Genomic DNA, 17,420 nt, shown 5'->3' on the forward strand with positions numbered 1-17,420 from the left:
GAGATGCAGTAATGGGCCAAGGTAAACAGCAAATATAAAAATACTGTTCGGCATGGAATTCATTCTTTTTAGGTATTTCTTTTTAGGTGAGTTTACAGTACAAGGATAGTTCCCTGTATATTGGACAAGAAGCATGGTGGTGTCAGTGCCACCTGCCTGACAAGTCTTATGCAACCCCTGACAAGACCAAAGTAAACTTTCCAGATTCACTAAGTCTGAAGGTTCTTCGCAACTACCTACATTTGCAAATACACTAAATTTGATTTGGGACTGTTGCCAGCTGCATGAGACTTGCAGGCTGGGAGCTGGTGGCACTCGCATGGCACTTAACCCAGTATATATCACAAAAAAGGTTTGGGTGGCGTATGGGGAGAGCTGAGGCTACCAGTTTACAGCAATTCTTTAGATAGCTAATGATCTGACGTCACAGGAAATTGGCATTGTTTATCTTGCATTGGAAAAGTGAGAGTGAGAAAAAAAGAAAGAAATAGATTGATTTTATCCCTGCGATGAGCTGTAAGGCAGGTGGAGACCCTTGCCTTGCCCTGTTTTGGACCCCTGGTGCAATTTCATGGCAGGCAGCCAACAAACTGTCCGCTGTAGGGGATGCTGTCCCTTGAAGGGACGTGCTCCCTCCTCCAGAGCTGCTGGCCAGTCAGAGGCCTGGCAGCTCTGCAGTACCAGCAGATCCATCATGAGCAATGGCCAGTGCTGGTAACGCAGGAGGCCTACAGAGGACAAGATATCAGAGACCCCGGGACTCAGGTAAGTGGGGTGGGGATTGCTGGGCCCGGTGAGGGGGTTAGTGGGGTGGAGGAGAGGTCTTGTCGTGGGGGTGGCCATTGCACTGGGGGTCCCTCAGGGGGCCATCTATTGCCTCCACAGGATGGACAGCCACCCCCACCCCCCGACCCAAGCCCACTAGGAGGCTGCCAGGTCTCACCTATTGTGCCTCCATGCAGTGGCAGACCCCTCCAACTTCAATAAAATCAGAGTGGATCTGGGAGGCTGCCCTTAAGTTGCCAATTAATGGCCACTTAAGGGCCTCAAGTGGCCTGGGGTGGGAAGGCTGTCCTTGGTCTTCCCCACCCCAGACAAAATGCCAGGGGGCCAGGATAACAGTGGACATGTAGCCTGACGCCACCCTTTGCCATTTTGTTTGCTCCCCACCTCTGTTCCTATCTCCAACTGCAGGATAAAATCCTGCCCATAGCTTTTTTGTTTTCTAGCAAATGCAACAGTCAATTTGCATACTGTAAGGTCTCACAAACTACAATAGATAAATGGCCAGATAATCTGTTTTTGGTGTTGTTGCTGGATGGATAAATGTTGGCCAGTATATCAGGAGAACTTTTTAAATTCTTCAGATAAGTTCCATGTGGTTTATTACATCCAGCTCATCAGGTAGACTTGGTTTCGTAAATGAAAGCAAAATACTGCAGATGCCAGAAATCTGAAACACAAACAAAAATGCTGGAAATACTCAGCAGTTCTAGCAGCATCTGTGGAGAGAGAAGCAGAGATAACGTTTCAGGTCAGTGACTTTTCATCAGACTTGGTTTCTTGTTTCCCAAAAGATGGTGCTTCCGTACCGTATCATTATAGTTATGTTACTGGTCTCGTAATCCAATGGCCTGGATTAACGATCCAGAGACATGAGTTCAAATCCCACAACTGCAGTTGGGGAATTTCAATTAATTAATTTTAAAAAGCTAGTATCAGTAATGGTGACCATGAAACTACTAGATTGTTGTAAAAACCCATCTGGTTCACTAATGTCCTTTAGGGAAGGAAATCTGCTGTTATTACCCTGTCTGGTCGACATATGACTGTAGGCCCACAGCAATGTGCTTGACTCTTAAATGCCCTCTGAAATGGCCAGCAAGTCAGTCAGTTGTTCGGGATGGGTAATAAATACTGGCCTTGCTAGTGACACCTATATCCCATGAATGATTTTTAAAAAACTCTGCCAATGCAGCATTCCCTCAGTACTGCTCTGAAATATCCATACAGATTATATGTGCTTATGTTTCTGGAGTGGGGCTTGATTCTGCAACCTGTTGGTTCACAGGAGAGTTATGCCAACCAAGCTAAGCTAGCACTTGAAACATTGAATGCAGCTGGCATCTAGGTGGTGAAGAAGTTTGCACCTCACATGACTGCCCTTGTTCCTTTAGAAAGGTGAAAAATGAAAAAGCTAACGTTTGGATCTGAACACATTATTGTCAGGACATATGACCTAAAACCAAGCTGGTTTATCATCAGTAGTATCCAAAAACATTTATTTAAAGAGCCTGAGGCTAACAAGTAATAAATAGACAAATTACCACCCATATTTTACAGATGTCTTGATATAAGCTGTGAATATGGTGTCGGGTTGGATTTAATTTCATGCCTGATTGTGGTCGCCATTAAAGAAGAAATAATAAGAAAATCAGATTAATGCAAGTAACCAATAGAATCTGACTTTGGATAACATTAAATGTAAAGACTGATACCTTAACAAAAGGAAAACACATAAAAAGAAGTAAAATAACTGTGCCAATGAGATTAGGCCAAAAGCTCTGGAATTTGAAGGAGTAACACGTGCTGTGGATAAAGGGAAGCCTGTTGACATACTGTTCTTGGATTTCCAGAAGGCATTTAACAAAGTGCCACATAAAAGGTTATTGCGCAAAGTAGGAGCTCATGGTGTAATGGGTAACATATTAGCATGGATAGAAGATTGGCTGGCTGGCTGGCACAAAACAGAGAGTATGCATAAATGGGTCCTTTTCTGATTGGCAGGATGTGATGACTGGGCTGTCTTCACAGTCCAGAGTGTCTGCAGCCACGGCATGCGGTAAGTCCATTGAGGTGAAGAAGGAGCTGCGGGACCCGAGAGAAGTCCTGTGAAAAGGTGCCCCGAACACCCAAAACATCCACGAACGGCCCCCCCGGCCGCAACTTCAAAGCGCCCGCGGGAGATGGCTCGGAGAGCATCTGCAGCGCACTGTCGGCAATGCTGCATGCCTTTATTTAAACCACTGCAAAAAAAAAACCCTTCGCAAATGTAATCACCTCTAAGTCTGCCAAATGATGCTTCACCTCCCGAAGGACGTGGATGAGCTTTCCGGACGTCGATGGTGGGCACTGAGGAAATGGCTTATTACCTGCACCAGATTCCACCCCCCCTCCCCCCCCTTTTAACCCCCTTCCACCCCCCTCCCCTTCCCTGCTCCACCCTCTCAGCTCACCCCCTCACAACCCCGTCCCAGCCCGCCCCCCCCTCGCACCATCTTCACCCCGCACCCCCTTCCCCTGCACCCCCCCCTCCTCCCTCTACCCCTCCCCCTTGCATCCCCTCCTCCCACCGGCACCATCCTACACCTGTGTAGGGGCCCCAACAACCCCACTGCCTTGTGGGCGTCTCGGGAGAGACCAAGGCTAAGGGAGTAAACCCTAACAGAAAATCCGGAGCGGAACCCCGTAGGCGGTCATGTGTCACCTTTGGCATGTTTCCGGCAGTTCCTGCAGCCATACTGGTGCCAAACGTCGTGTCCTGCACTCCTTTGGACCCCACCAGAAAGGCCGAGAGGGGGGTTTTGATGACTGGGCAACTCTCAACCTCCATAAATTTGCCCAGGCATGCGCCATGGAGAGGTCACTCCATAGTTGCCTCACAGCGACTGAAACAACACGGAAGGCAGCAGTTACGGGTTATAAGTCCAGATAAATTGGTGTAGAAACTGGGCGCCACGGGTTGCCTTTGTCGGTGGGAGAGGTCATTGCACCTCACTGGACAGCTACCGCCCGCCTCAAACCGGGCAGCCCCCGGTCAATAAGGTTCTGTCCCGCCACAGTCTGCCTGCTTCAATGGGTGCTTGGAGCTCAGGGTCATTGCCCGAAAGGTGGACTGATACACCGCACCAAACAACATGAAAAAAGGAAAGAAGGTACCAGCCCTTCGCTTTGCAAGCTGGAACGTCAGAACTATGTGTCCTGGCCTGTCGGAAGACCTTACACAAATCAACGATTCTCGGAAGACCGCCATCATTAACAACGAGCTCAGTAGACTCAATGTGGACATTGCAGCACTTCAGGAGACTCGCCTCCCCGCGAGTGGCTCTCTAGCAGAGCAAGACTACACCTTCTTCTGGCAGGGCAGGGATCCTGAAGAACCAAGACAGCATGGAGTGGGCTTCGCCATCAGAAACTCCTTGCTCAGCATGATAGAGCCTCCCTCAAATGGCTCGGAACGCATACTGTCCATCCGACTGCTCACCACCTCTGGTCCAGTGCACCTACTCAGCATCTATGCTCCAACACTCTGTTCCGCACCTGAAGCTAAAGACCAGTTCTATGAACAACTCCATAACATCATTAGCAGCATCCCCAACACCGAACACCTATTCCTGCTGGGGGACTTTAATGCCAGGGTTGGGGCCGACCATGACTCATGGCCCTCCTGCCTTGGGCGCTATGGCGTTGGAAGGATGAATGAGAACGGGCAGAGACTGCTTGAGTTGTGTACCTATCATAACCTCTGCATCACCAACTCGTTCTTTCACACTAAACCCTGTCACCAGGTTTCATGGAGGCACCCAAGATCACGTCGTTGGCACCAGCTAGACCTCATTGTCACAAGGCGAGCCGCCTTAAACAGTGTTCAAATCACACGCAGCTTCCACAGTGCGGACTGCGACACCGACCACTCCCTGGTGTGCAGCAAGGTTAGACTCAGACCAAAGAAGTTGCATCATTCCAAGCAGAAGGGCCACCCGCGCATCAACACGAGCAGAATTTCTCACCCACAGCTGTTACAAAAATTTCTAAATTCACTTGTAACAGCCCTTCAAAACACTCCCACAGGGGATGCTGAGACCAAGTGGGCCCACATCAGAGACGCCATCTATGAGTCAGCTTTGACCACCTACGGCAAAAGTGCGAAGAGAAATGCAGACTGGTTTCAATCTCATAATGAAGAGCTGGAACCTGTCATAGCCGCTAAGCGCATTGCACTTTTGAACTACAAGAAAGCCCCCAGCGATTTAACATCCGCAGCACTTAAAGCAGCCAGAAGTACTGCACAAAGAACAGCTAGGCGTTGCGCAAACGACTACTGGCAACACCTATGCAGTCATATTCAGCTGGCCTCAGACACCGGAAACATCAGAGGAATGTATGATGGCATGAAGAGAGCTCTTGGGCCAACCATCAAGAAGATCACCCCCCTCAAATCTAAATCGGGGGACATAATCACTGACCAACGCAAACAGATGGACCGCTGGGTTGAGCACTACCTAGAACTGTACTCCAGGGAGAATGCTGTCACTGAGACTGCCCTCAATGCAGCCCAGCCTCTACCAGTCATGGATGAGCTGGACATACAGCCAACCAAATCGGAACTCAGTGATGCCATTGATTCCCTAGCCAGCGGAAAAGCCCCTGGGAAGGACAGCATTACCCCTGAAATAATCAAGAGTGCCAAGCCTGCTATACTCTCAGCACTACATGAACTGCTATGCCTGTGCTGGGACGAGGGAGCAGTACCCCAGGACATGCGCGATGCCAACATCATCACCCTCTATAAAAACAAAGGTGACCGCGGTGACTGCAACAACTACCGTGGAATCTCCCTGCTCAGCATAGTGGGGAAAGTCTTTGCTCGAGTCGCTCTGAACAGGCTCCAGAAGCTGGCCGAGCGCGTCTACCCTGAGGCACAGTGTGGCTTTCGTGCAGAGAGATCGACTATTGACATGCTGTTCTCCCTTCGTCAGATACAGGAGAAATGCCGTGAACAGCAGATGCCCCTCTACATTGCTTTCATTGATCTCACCAAAGCCTTTGACCTCGTCAGCAGACGTGGTCTCTTCAGACTACTAGAAAAGATCGGATGTCCACCAAAGCTACTAAGTATCATCACCTCATTCCATGACAATATGAAAGGCACAATTCAACATGGTGGCTCCTCATCAGAGCCCTTTCCTATCCTGAGTGGTGTGAAACAGGGCTGTGTTCTCGCACCCACACTTTTTGGGATTTTCTTCTCCCTGCTGCTTTCACATGCGTTCAAATCCTCTGAAGAAGGAATTTTCCTCCACACAAGATCAGGGGGCAGGTTGTTCAACCTTGCCCGTCTAAGAGCGAAGTCCAAAGTACGGAAAGTCCTCATCAGAGAACTCCTCTTTGCTGACGATGCTGCTTTAACATCTCACACTGAAGAATGCCTGCAGAGTCTCATCGACAGGTTTGCGTCTGCCTGCAATGAATTTGGCCTAACCATCAGCCTCAAGAAAACGAACATCATGGGGCAGGATGTCAGAAATGCTCCATCCATCAATATTGGCGACCACGCTCTGGAAGTGGTTCAAGAGTTCACCTACCTAGGCTCAACTATCACCAGTAACCTGTCTCTAGATGCAGAAATCAACAAGCGCATGGGTAAGGCTTCCACTGCTATGTTCAGACTGGCCAAGAGAGTGTGGGAAAATGGCGCACTGACACGGAACACAAAAGTCCGAGTGTATCAGGCCTGTGTCCTCAGTACCTTGCTCTACGGCAGCGAGGCCTGGACAACGTATGCCAGCCAAGAGCGACGTCTCAATTCATTCCATCTTCGCTGCCTTCGGAGAATACTTGGCATCAGGTGGCAGGACTATATCTCCAACACAGAAGTCCTTGAAGCGGCCAACATCCCCAGCTTATACACACTACTGAGTCAGCGGCGCTTGAGATGGCTTGGCCATGTGAGCCGCATGGAAGATGGCAGGATCCCCAAAGACACATTGTACAGCGAGCTCGCCACTGGTATCAGACCCACCGGCCGTCCATGTCTCCGTTATAAAGACGTCTGCAAACGCGACATGAAATCGTGTGACATTGATCACAAGTCGTGGGAGTCAGTTGCCAGCATTCGCCAGAGCTGGCGGGCAGCCATAAAGACAGGGCTAAATTGTGGCGAGTCGAAGAGACTTAGTAGTTGGCAGGAAAAAAGACAGAGGCGCAAGGGGAGAGCCAACTGTGCAACAGCCCCAACAAACAAATTTCTCTGCAGCACCTGTGGAAGAGCCTGTTACTCCAGAATTGGCCTTTATAGCCACTCCAGGCACTGCTTCACAAACCACTGACCACCTCCAGGCGCGTATCCATTGTCTCTCGAGATAAGGAGGCCCAAAAGAAAGGATGTGATGAGTAGAGTCCCGCAGGGGGCTCAACTTTTTACAATTTATATAAATGATTTAGATGAGGGGATTGATGGCATGGTAGCTAAATTTGCAGATGACACAAAGATAATAGGAAAGTATGTTGTAAAGAGGACATATGGAGGTTGCAGACCGATATAGATAGGTTGGGTGAGTGGGCAAAAATCTGGCAGATGGAGTATAATGTGGGAAAATGTGAAATTGTTCACTTTGGCAGGAAGAATAAAAAAGCAGAGTATTACTTAAACAGAGAACGACTGCAGAACTCCAAGGTGCAGCGGGATCTAGGTGTTCTAGTGCAAGAGTCACAAAAAGTTAGTATACAGGTGCAGCAAATGATAAAGAAGGCTAATGGAATGCTATCCTTTATTACGAGAGGAATTGAAAATAAAAGTAAGGACTTTATGCTTCAGTTATACAGGGCATTGGTGAGACCACATCTCGAATACTGTTATAAAAGCAAAATACTGCGGATGCTGGAAATCTGAAACAAAAACAAGAAATGCTGGATTCACTCAGCAGGTCTGGCAGCATCTGTGGAAAGAGAAGCAGAGTTAACGTTTCGGGTCAGTGACCCGAAACGTTAACTCTGCTTCTCTTTCCACAGATGCTGCCAGACCTGCTGAGTGAATCCAGCATTTCTTGTTTTTGTCTCGAATACTGTTTGCAGTTTTGGTCTCCTTATTTAAGGAAGGATGTGAATGCGTTGGAGGCAGTTCTGAGGAGGTTTACTAGATTGATACCAGGAATGAGCGGGTTGCCTCATGAGGAAAGGTTGGACAGACTGGGCTTGTTTTCACTGGAGTTTAGAAGAGTGAGGGGAGACATGATTGAAGTATATAAGATCCTGAACAGTCTTGACAAGTTGGATGTGGAAGGGATGTTTTCTTTTGTGGGGGAGTCCAGAACTAGGGGGCACTGTATTAAAATTAGGGGTCCCCTTTTATGACAGAAAGAGGAGAAATTTTTTTTCTCTCAAAGGGTTGTGTGACTTTGGAACTCTCTGCCTCAGAAGGTAGTGGAGGCAGGGTCATTGAATAATTTTAAGGCTGGGGTTGATAGATTCTTGTTAGGCAAGGGAATCAAAGATTATCAGAGGTAGATGGGAGTGTGGAACTTGAGGCACCAACAGATCAGCCATGACTTATTGAATGGCAGACCAGGCTAGAGCGGCTGAATGGCCTACTTCTGTTTCTAATTCGTATGTTCCTTCTCTGTACTTCTCTGCTCCTCTACCTCTCTCTGCCCCTTTAAGCTGCTCCTTAAAACATACGTCTTTGATCAAGCTTTTGGTCACCTGTCTTAATACCTCCTGATGTGGCTTATTGTAAAACGTCATCTGATAACGCTCCGATGAAGCACCTTGGAACGCCTTACTACATTAAAAGTACTATAAGTAAAAGTTATTGTTGATTAGTGGTTTGAATCAGTAAGATTGGATAGTAATAAGTAAACTTCAAAAGAAAATCAGTTCAGATGGAGGCCATTATGCCCATGCAGGTGGTAGCTTCCCCAATGAAGTTATTTACTTGAATGCCTTTCCCCTGTTTTCTTTTTTAACTGTACCCTCTAATGTCGTTCTTAAATCAATGTATACCAAATTCTCCATAATTATCATGAATTCACTGTGCCATCAAAATTTTCAGGAAGCTGCTGTGTGATAGTAAAAAAAAATTGAACTAAAATAGCCAAAAAAGAGCTGCAACATTTATGGACTACTTATGTTGTCTTATTGACTGTGAGGTATGGCTACCCAAGCAATTTGTTATTGCCTCATGATGGTGTTTGCTGAAATGAAACTCCATTGGTGTTGGTTTGTCTTAAGGCTGTGTGAGCCAACTATAAAAACAGAAACAAATGGTGAAACTCCTATTGCTCTGTACTGCTTGTGTTATTTATTGCCAGCATTTTCTCATCCAGAATTCTTTCCTCGGGGATTTTTATTTTTTCAGAGAGACTTTTATATTCAAACAGACCACAGTTTGCAAATTCCACCCATTCTTCTGACCATTTTAGAAGTACCAATTTCCACCGATACAGTCTTGCAGTGAGTGCAAATTATTATACTTTTTTATAAACTATATAGCCTTTAAAATACTTGAATTGACAACAAAAGATAATTTATATGACTGCTTTTATTAATTTACTGGTACTCGATTGATTTGAATCACTTCCTATATCAGCTTTATAAATATTCATCAATCAGAACTTAATAGAATCATGCATATATTTTTGCTAATGACATGTAACGAAGTCAATCCTCTGTATCCTAAAGTAGAATTTTTCTGTGATTATTAATTTTAAAAACATGATTAATACTGGAAGAAATAAAGAAAGAACATGCTTTCAGCAGTGCTCTTTCATATCCACAGGACATAAGAATATAGGAATTGGAGCAGGAGTAGGCCATATGATTCCTCGAGCCTGCTCCGCCATTCAACTAGATCATGGCTGATCTTCTCCTCAACACCATTTTCCTGCACTACTCCCATAACTCTTGATGCCTTTAATATCTTGTAATCTATTGATCTCTGTCTTGAACATTCTCAATGACTGAGCCTCCACCACTCTCTAGGGTACAGAATTCCAAAGATTCACCACTCTGAGTGAAGAAACTCCTCCTCAACTCAGAATAAGGGGTAGACCATTTAGGACTGAGACTGTGTCCTCTGGTTCTAGATCCCCGAGACGGGGGAAACATCCTTCCTGCATCCACCCTGTCAAGCCCTGTAAGAATTTTGTATGTTTCAGTGAGGGCCCCAGCCTCCTCAATCTATACTCATAGGACATCCCACCATCCCTGGAATTAGTCTGGTGAACCTTCAGTGCACTCCCTCTATGGCAAGTATATCCTTCCTTGGGTAAGGGGACCAAAACTGTACACAATACTCCAGGTGCAGTCTCACCAAGGCTCAATACAATTAAAGCAAGACATCTTTATTCCTGTACTCAAATCTTCTTGCAATAAAGGCCAACATACCATTTGCCTTCCCAATTGCTTGCTGCACCTGCATATTAGCTTTCAGGGACTCATGAATAAGGACACCAAGGTTCTTTTGGACATCAACACTTCCCAATCTCTCACCATTTCAGAAAAATCTGCATTTCTGTTTTTCCTACCAAAGTGGATAACTTCACATCTTTCTACATTATCTTCCATTTGCCATGTTCTTGTCCACTCACTTGGCCTGTCAAAATCCCCTTGAAGCCTCTTTGCATCCTCCTCACAACTCACATTCCCACCTAGTTTTGTGACATCAGAAAACTTGGAAATATTACATTTAGTCCCCACATCCAAATCATTGATGTGAATAGCTGGGACCCAAGCACTGATCCTTGTGGTACTCCACTAGTCAAACCCTGCCAAACTGAATAACCCATTTATTCCTACTGTCTGTTTTCTGTCCGATAACCGATTCTCAACCCATGCCAGTATATTACCCCCAATCCCACGTGCTCTCATTTTGCTTATTAACCTCTTGTGTGAGATCTTATTGAAAGCCTTCTGAAAATCCAAATACACCACATCCACTGGTTCCCCCTTATGTATTCTGCTAGTTACAACCTCAAAAAACTCCAGCAGACTTGTTAAATAAGATTTCCCTTTCATAAATCCATGTTGGCTCTGCCCAATCCTACCATTATTTTCTAAGTGTCCAGTTATTACATCCTTTATAAAATATTCTAGCATTTCCCCTCCTACTGATGTTATCTCCCCAATTGTCACACAGCAGCTTTACCTCCAGTGATTCACTTAGAAGTGGTCACTATCGTTATTGGATGAAAGGGGTCCTTAATTTGCCTGTAGCAGAATGTCAAAACCAAAAAATGAGATGAAAGACCAGTTGCTGTGTTTCTGTTGGTGTTGGTTGAAAGAGGAGCATGGGACACTGGACGAACTCTCCACTCTTCGTCAAATAGCACCTTTGGATCTTAATACTCATGTCTTTTAGTGGGGCTTGAATTTACAACCCTCTGACTCAAAATAACCTAAGCTGACAATGATGTGTACTATTTTTCCCCATGTATCTCAGGAACTGTGGGCTGAATTTTATGCCGCCCCAGCGAGTTGGATGGTGGCGTGGGGGCAGCGTAAAATTGAGCGGGAGGCTCCGGGAGGCCAACCCGCCCCGCTTCCACCTCCAGCCAAGTTTACGGCGTCAGGTGAGGGGTGGGAAATGGCCCGCCCACCCGAGGCCAATCCAGGCCCTTAAGTGGCCACTTAACGGCCATATAAGGGCCCTCGCCTGCCCCCACGGGTATTTTACAGCGATAGCTGCTGGCCTTTCTGCACCCCGGGGAGGTGGGGGCATGGCAGTCAGGCACAGGGTGCCCGATTGAGGGCTTCCCCTGCCTCCCAACCCTCCCCTGAGTCCCAAGATGCCCCCTCCCCTCCAGCCTCACCAGGGAAGGACCGATCCCCCTGGTGAGGCAACCCCTACTTGCCTTCCTTTCTGGAACCACGGCGTCGGCTGGGCTTCAGTCCCAGCAGTGGCCACCACTCCCGGTGGCGCTGCTGGGACTAAGAGCTGCCAGCCCACTGATTGGCCGGCAGCTCACTGAGGCAGGACTTCCTCTCTCAAGTGGGTGGAAGTCCCGCTTCGGGACAATTAAAGCCTGGGGACCTGTAAAATACGGGACGGATTCCCGGGCTAGGCGGAAGTGGGCTCGCCACCAACTTTCTTGTCGGTGGCGAATTCCCGTCTGCCTAAGGTAAAATCCAGCCCTGTATCTTAGTTATTCATAGTCATGCACTTCATTTGCAGGCAAAGAGATTTCCTTCACTTTAATAGTTTCCATTTTGATAACGTAGATTAGAATCTAGAGAATTCAGGATTTCTTGGCAGCTGTCTGAAAAGTCATGAATATATTTACTGTATGGAAATGCTTATTGTAACACATTGGAAGCAGAATTAAACATCTGCTTCAACCAGTTACTGTTCAATAATGTTTGTGGTTTTATTTACAGAACAATTGTTCTTATAGAGTCAGTTCAAATAGCAAAACAGTAACAACAACAAATTGTATTTATATAGTGCCTTTAATGTAGTAAAACATCTCAAGGCATTTATTTATTTTATTTAGAGATACAGCACTGAAACAGGCCCTTCGGCCCACCGAGTCTGTGCCGACCACAAACCACCCATTTATACTAACCCTACAGTAATCCCATATTCCCTACCACCGACCTACACTAGGGGTAATTTACAACAGCCAATTGACCTATCACCTGCAACTCTTTGGCAGTGGGAGGAAACCAGAGCATCCGGCGAAAACCCACGCGGTCACAGGGAGAACTTGCAAACTCCACACAGGCAGTACCCAGAATTGAACCTGGGTCCCTGGAGCTGTGAGGCTGCGGTGCTAACCACTGCGCCACCGACATTTAACACGAGCAATAAAAAAACATTTGACTCCAAGCCACATTGGGGAGATATTAGGGCAGATGACCAAAAGTGTACGTAAAAGCAAAATACTGCAGATGCTGGAAATCTGAAATAAAAACAGAAAGATGGATGTCACACTTGCCCAACTATTATTAATTAAAACTTAGGTTGTTCATTTGAATAGTATCGAAGTCTGTCAGTTGATCTGATCAGAATCAATTTATTTTTCAGCATAAAAAACAACTTACAAGTGGAGCATCTTCAGCAGACAGCATATAAAGCACTTTCCAAGTGGTGTATTATCAGCAGACAGAGCACAATTGAATGTAGGCATGCATTCTTCTCATTGTACTGACAGAACTACTCCCATGGCACTATTTTGAAGAAGAGTAGGGGAATTATCCCTGGTGTCTTGGCCAATAATTATTTCTCAAGCAACATCACAAAATAAAAGGTTATCTGGTCATTATCACATTGCTGTTTGTGGGAGCTTCCTGTGCGCAAATTGGCTGCCACATTCCCTGCATTACAACAACAGTGACTACCCTTCAAAAGTACTGCATTGGCTGCAAAGCGCATTGAGACACTTTTCCTTCTACACTGTTTTTTCTTAGCAAACTGGATGATTCCCTTCTTTCCCCTGATTGATCCCTTTTGTTACACAATGCCTCAGATATAACCCCTTGCTTAATTCTGAGTAAGCTTCAGTAAATGCTTATCCACACTGGTGATATGGGTCTGGTTGGACACTTCAGCAACTTTTCTGTTGCTGCAACCTTGGTCGGCCTTGCACACACTAGCTGACACCATTATTTTTACCTTGTTGCTAGACTGACCTTTAACACTCTCTCCATCTTCTGTAACAACACCATCACCTGAAAATTTTCATGGACATGGGACAAAAGGAGAGCAATGGTACTAATGGAGAGTTCTTTCAGGGAACAAAAACATGAATGGTGCACCAAATGTTATTTTTCTCTACTGTTAGATTCTAGGATTTTTTTTGTCGAAGTAACTAAACTGTTCCAATCATTTTTGGTGCCATTCATCCCATACAAAGGAGCTGAATTCAGCCATTCCCTTTCATTAAGATTCATTGAAAATTTCAAAGGCTGAAGAATAAGAATATTATCATTATTATTATTCTAAAGTATATTTTTACAAATCCATAATTCTGCCTCTATCTTCTGTCCAATTGTGAATTGGAACCTGGAGTTAACTCCTTGGGTGCAACCTGGAGGCTAGACCTGAAAATATGCCCATTTTACCAATGTCAAATTACAGTTAAATAATCTCATTAGAATATGCCTAAATTCAAAATAAGCGTAATTGGACACAAATCAGCGTAAACAATCGCGCCAAAGAAGTGTTGAACACACCTGTATATTTCTTCTTTGAGTCTTAAAGTTTAAGTTTCAACTCATTTAACCATCATTCATGCAGATCAGGCACAGCATGTTTAAGAACCATCAATTGGAGAAACCTTTCAATTTTAAATCTGACACGTACTTATGCCATAAAAATCCATTCAAAGAAAATACAAAGCAGGACACAGTGAGGATTTTTTAAAAACTCAAAAAATTCTGACTAAAAGATCAGAAAAATTACTTGGTACCCTGTTGCACCTGAAAATCTGTTGCAATTTTGATAGCCAGAATCAGCCACCTCCCCCGCCCACCACCACCACCTCACCCGCTCCCCCCACCCCCCCCCCCGACCACCTGACAGAGGGAGGATACTCTCATTTGAGAATCAAGGGCATGGCCATATTGGTGAGTGGAGATTCGTTTGAATGAAGGGTTTGATGGAAACACATAAAAGAGTGAGGAGACTTGGGTGAATTTTGTTGCAAAATTCCTCCATCTCTCAGTTTAGCTGCTTATCTGAAAACGAGATAGCACTGAAGTGTCAGCATGGATTATATGCTCAAGCCCTGGAGTGAGGTTTGAACCCATGATCTTCTGCCTCAGATACAAAATTGCAACCACTGAGCCAAGACTGACACCCAAATGGATACCCATTTTGAGAGTCATTTAAAGAAGCTGGCATTGGGATCTTGTACTGGGTCACCCTCAAGTTGAAAGATCTTAAGAAGCCAAGCAACAAGATAATGGATTTTGGCCCCAGAGTGGCCTGCCATTGCAGCTATTTTCCCATCCCCCTTTCTAGGTACCACGGGTTCGGACTTTTGTTAGGTTTATGACTCGGCCATTCAGTAACCTGTGAAGAAAGGTGAAAAGAGGTAAATCTGTTATTTGATAAAAGATTTGGAGGATTTTTTAGTGCTAAATGAAGAAGGACAAAAAGCTAAAATACATTATTGAAAGCTATGGAAATCTCTACCCGAACGTAATTTGCTGAGTCGCTACAGCTATAAACTGAAGGATTAGATTGTTACCCAGAACAGACTTATTTGAAGAATTCTAAAAAATAAATGGACAGGTTCTGATTTTACTGGAAGAATAGTACAGCTGTACAATTTGCATCATTCATCTACAAATTGTTGCCATGATACTACCTTGGACCCACTGGGCCCTTCTTCAATTTTGTGCTTCTGAGTCCATAAATTCAGGGCAGTTGTATGGGGCTGCAAGCATTTAAAAATATCACTGCATATGTGTATTTCATCCCAGGATGGACTGCAAAATGTAGGAGTGGTGTGATAAGTTACAGCATTGCAGACAATTCTGAGCCAAAAATTAAAAACCCATATCAAGCATGTGCCAGATCCAAGACAAAGTGAACAGAAACCACCACATTATATTGATTTTTATTCCAGTTTTCTCACTGCTTAAAAAGACTAGTAGTCATTGCTGGGACTAGGCTTTGGCTGACTTTAGTGCATTCTCATTTCCAAAGTACATTACAGCCGGCATGTTAAACATTTCCTCTTTCTAGTGATTTCAGCAGTGGACAGGAAAGGGTTAGGGATGCTTCATGAATTTTTGATTTTTAAAGTAATCTAATTGTGATGTACACAATATCTTCGCAAGAAAATATTGCTGTTAGTTTTCCTGCCTTTCTGTACACTATAGCCCCTGTCATGCATCAAGGAAATTGTGTCCGATCTGGTCCATTGCTGATGGGTTCTATTTAATTGCCTTTTGAATAATTGGTGGATGTTTGTCACGTAAATTAGACTGAAGGTTATTTAAGCCAGTGTGTATACTGTACTCGGGTATGGATATGGAATCAGTCAGCACCAACAACACTTTCAATAAATAAATAAATAGAATTTATAAGTCTATAATTTCTGTAGGTTTTGCTTACTTGGCTTGCTTCAGGGCCTTTGACTTTTCCAACTTTACAGACTTAACTGTGACCATTAATATCGACATTTAAAGTACCAAACCACGCCTAACAGTTTGCTGGCCTATTGCAGTACAACTATTGTTCGATAGTAAAGGGAAGGAGAAAGGCCAAGAGAGAAAAAATTAACACGAGATTAAGAGTGAAAGCAAAAAGAGTTTGTGTATCAAATTTTATCAGTCCCATGCTTGGTAGATTTGCACTTTTATGTATCCAGAAAACAGAGAAAAGACACGAAAGGGACTTACAGGACAATAAAGTTTCATAGAGATTTGATATGATCAAGACCATAAAAGGAATAATATTTGAAAATATCATAAAGTCATAAAGGTTTACAGCATATAAGGAGGCTATTCAGCCCATCATGTCAGTGTTAGATCTTCGCTAGAACAATCCAAAATGAATCCCACTGCCATGCTTTTTTCCCACAGTCCTGTATCTTTCACTGCTTGAAATGTTTATAAAACAGAGTAAGCACCAAAAAATATTTGTTAGGTTAGTATCATGATTTAGAAATAGTGTAAAAAATAGTTTATGCTTTCGTTACTTGTGCGCAGATTATAACTGAGCCAGAAGTGATATGACCTTCATTTGTAGGTATTAAACCAACATTTAATATATTGAAGGCTGAGCAAGACAGATTTTTAATCTACAAGGGAGTCAAGGGTTATGCGGGACAGACGGGAAAGTGGAGTTAAGGCCACAATCAGATCAGCCATGATCTAATTGATTGGCGGAGTGGGCTTGAGGGGGCAAATGGCCTACTTCTGCTCTTATTTCTTATGTTCTTATGTTTAACATTTTGAGAACAGCCCAGTACAAAACCATGAAGATTTTGTGCTGTGAATCTGCAGCTAAAAACAGCAAATGCACAAAAAAAAAACCCTGATACTATTGGACTTACAATCAAACCTCCAGAGAGAGGGATTGATAGTTAAGGTTGTTTCCCTTTTTAATGCATTATGAATAGGAAGCAATATTTTCCAGTAGATGTAGACTGATTGAGTGACTCAATAAGTTGTGCTCCAATTTGTTCTCACTCCAATATTTCTCTGTATTAAGTTGATTATTTAGCATTGTAATTGATCTAAGGTAAATAAAAGCAGCAGAAGAAAACTGTAAGTCATCACATTATTGAGAATGATTATTAATATAACCATTCCATAAAGGATAGGACATAAAATGAAGTGTGTTACTTGGAAGTCATGTATGATCCAGTTCAGATACTGTCATAAACTGCAGGAGTGAAGGTTGAGTGGCTCATCAGTTTAATCCCAAGATGTTTAATTATCTTCAAACATATTCCAGCATGTGTTATTTATAAAGTGTACAATTCGAGTCTGTGGGTCAGTTTTATTCCATTCTCCGTGTGTGGTGGCTTCAACAGGTGGCACACTCTCATTATTGAATTACGTGACATGTAGAAAGTGTAGTTGTAGAACATGATGTAAATTTCAGCGTTATCAATACTGGCATTATCTCTTCAGTTTAATATGCCAGTCAGTGGATTAGCATATTCTGCATGAGTGGCGATATATTT

At 44.3% G+C, this 17,420-nt stretch overlaps 1 protein-coding gene across 11 annotated transcripts in view; it reads left to right on the top strand.

The window, feature by feature from the left end:
- Nucleotides 1–17,420, top strand: part of fhit (fragile histidine triad diadenosine triphosphatase) — a 1,297,392-nt gene that overhangs the window by 859,713 nt on the left and 420,259 nt on the right. The window lies entirely within an intron of this gene.

Source organism: Heterodontus francisci, chromosome 19 (genome assembly GCF_036365525.1).
Source record: "Heterodontus francisci isolate sHetFra1 chromosome 19, sHetFra1.hap1, whole genome shotgun sequence".
In the NCBI taxonomy this organism is placed as follows: domain Eukaryota; kingdom Metazoa; phylum Chordata; class Chondrichthyes; order Heterodontiformes; family Heterodontidae; genus Heterodontus; species Heterodontus francisci.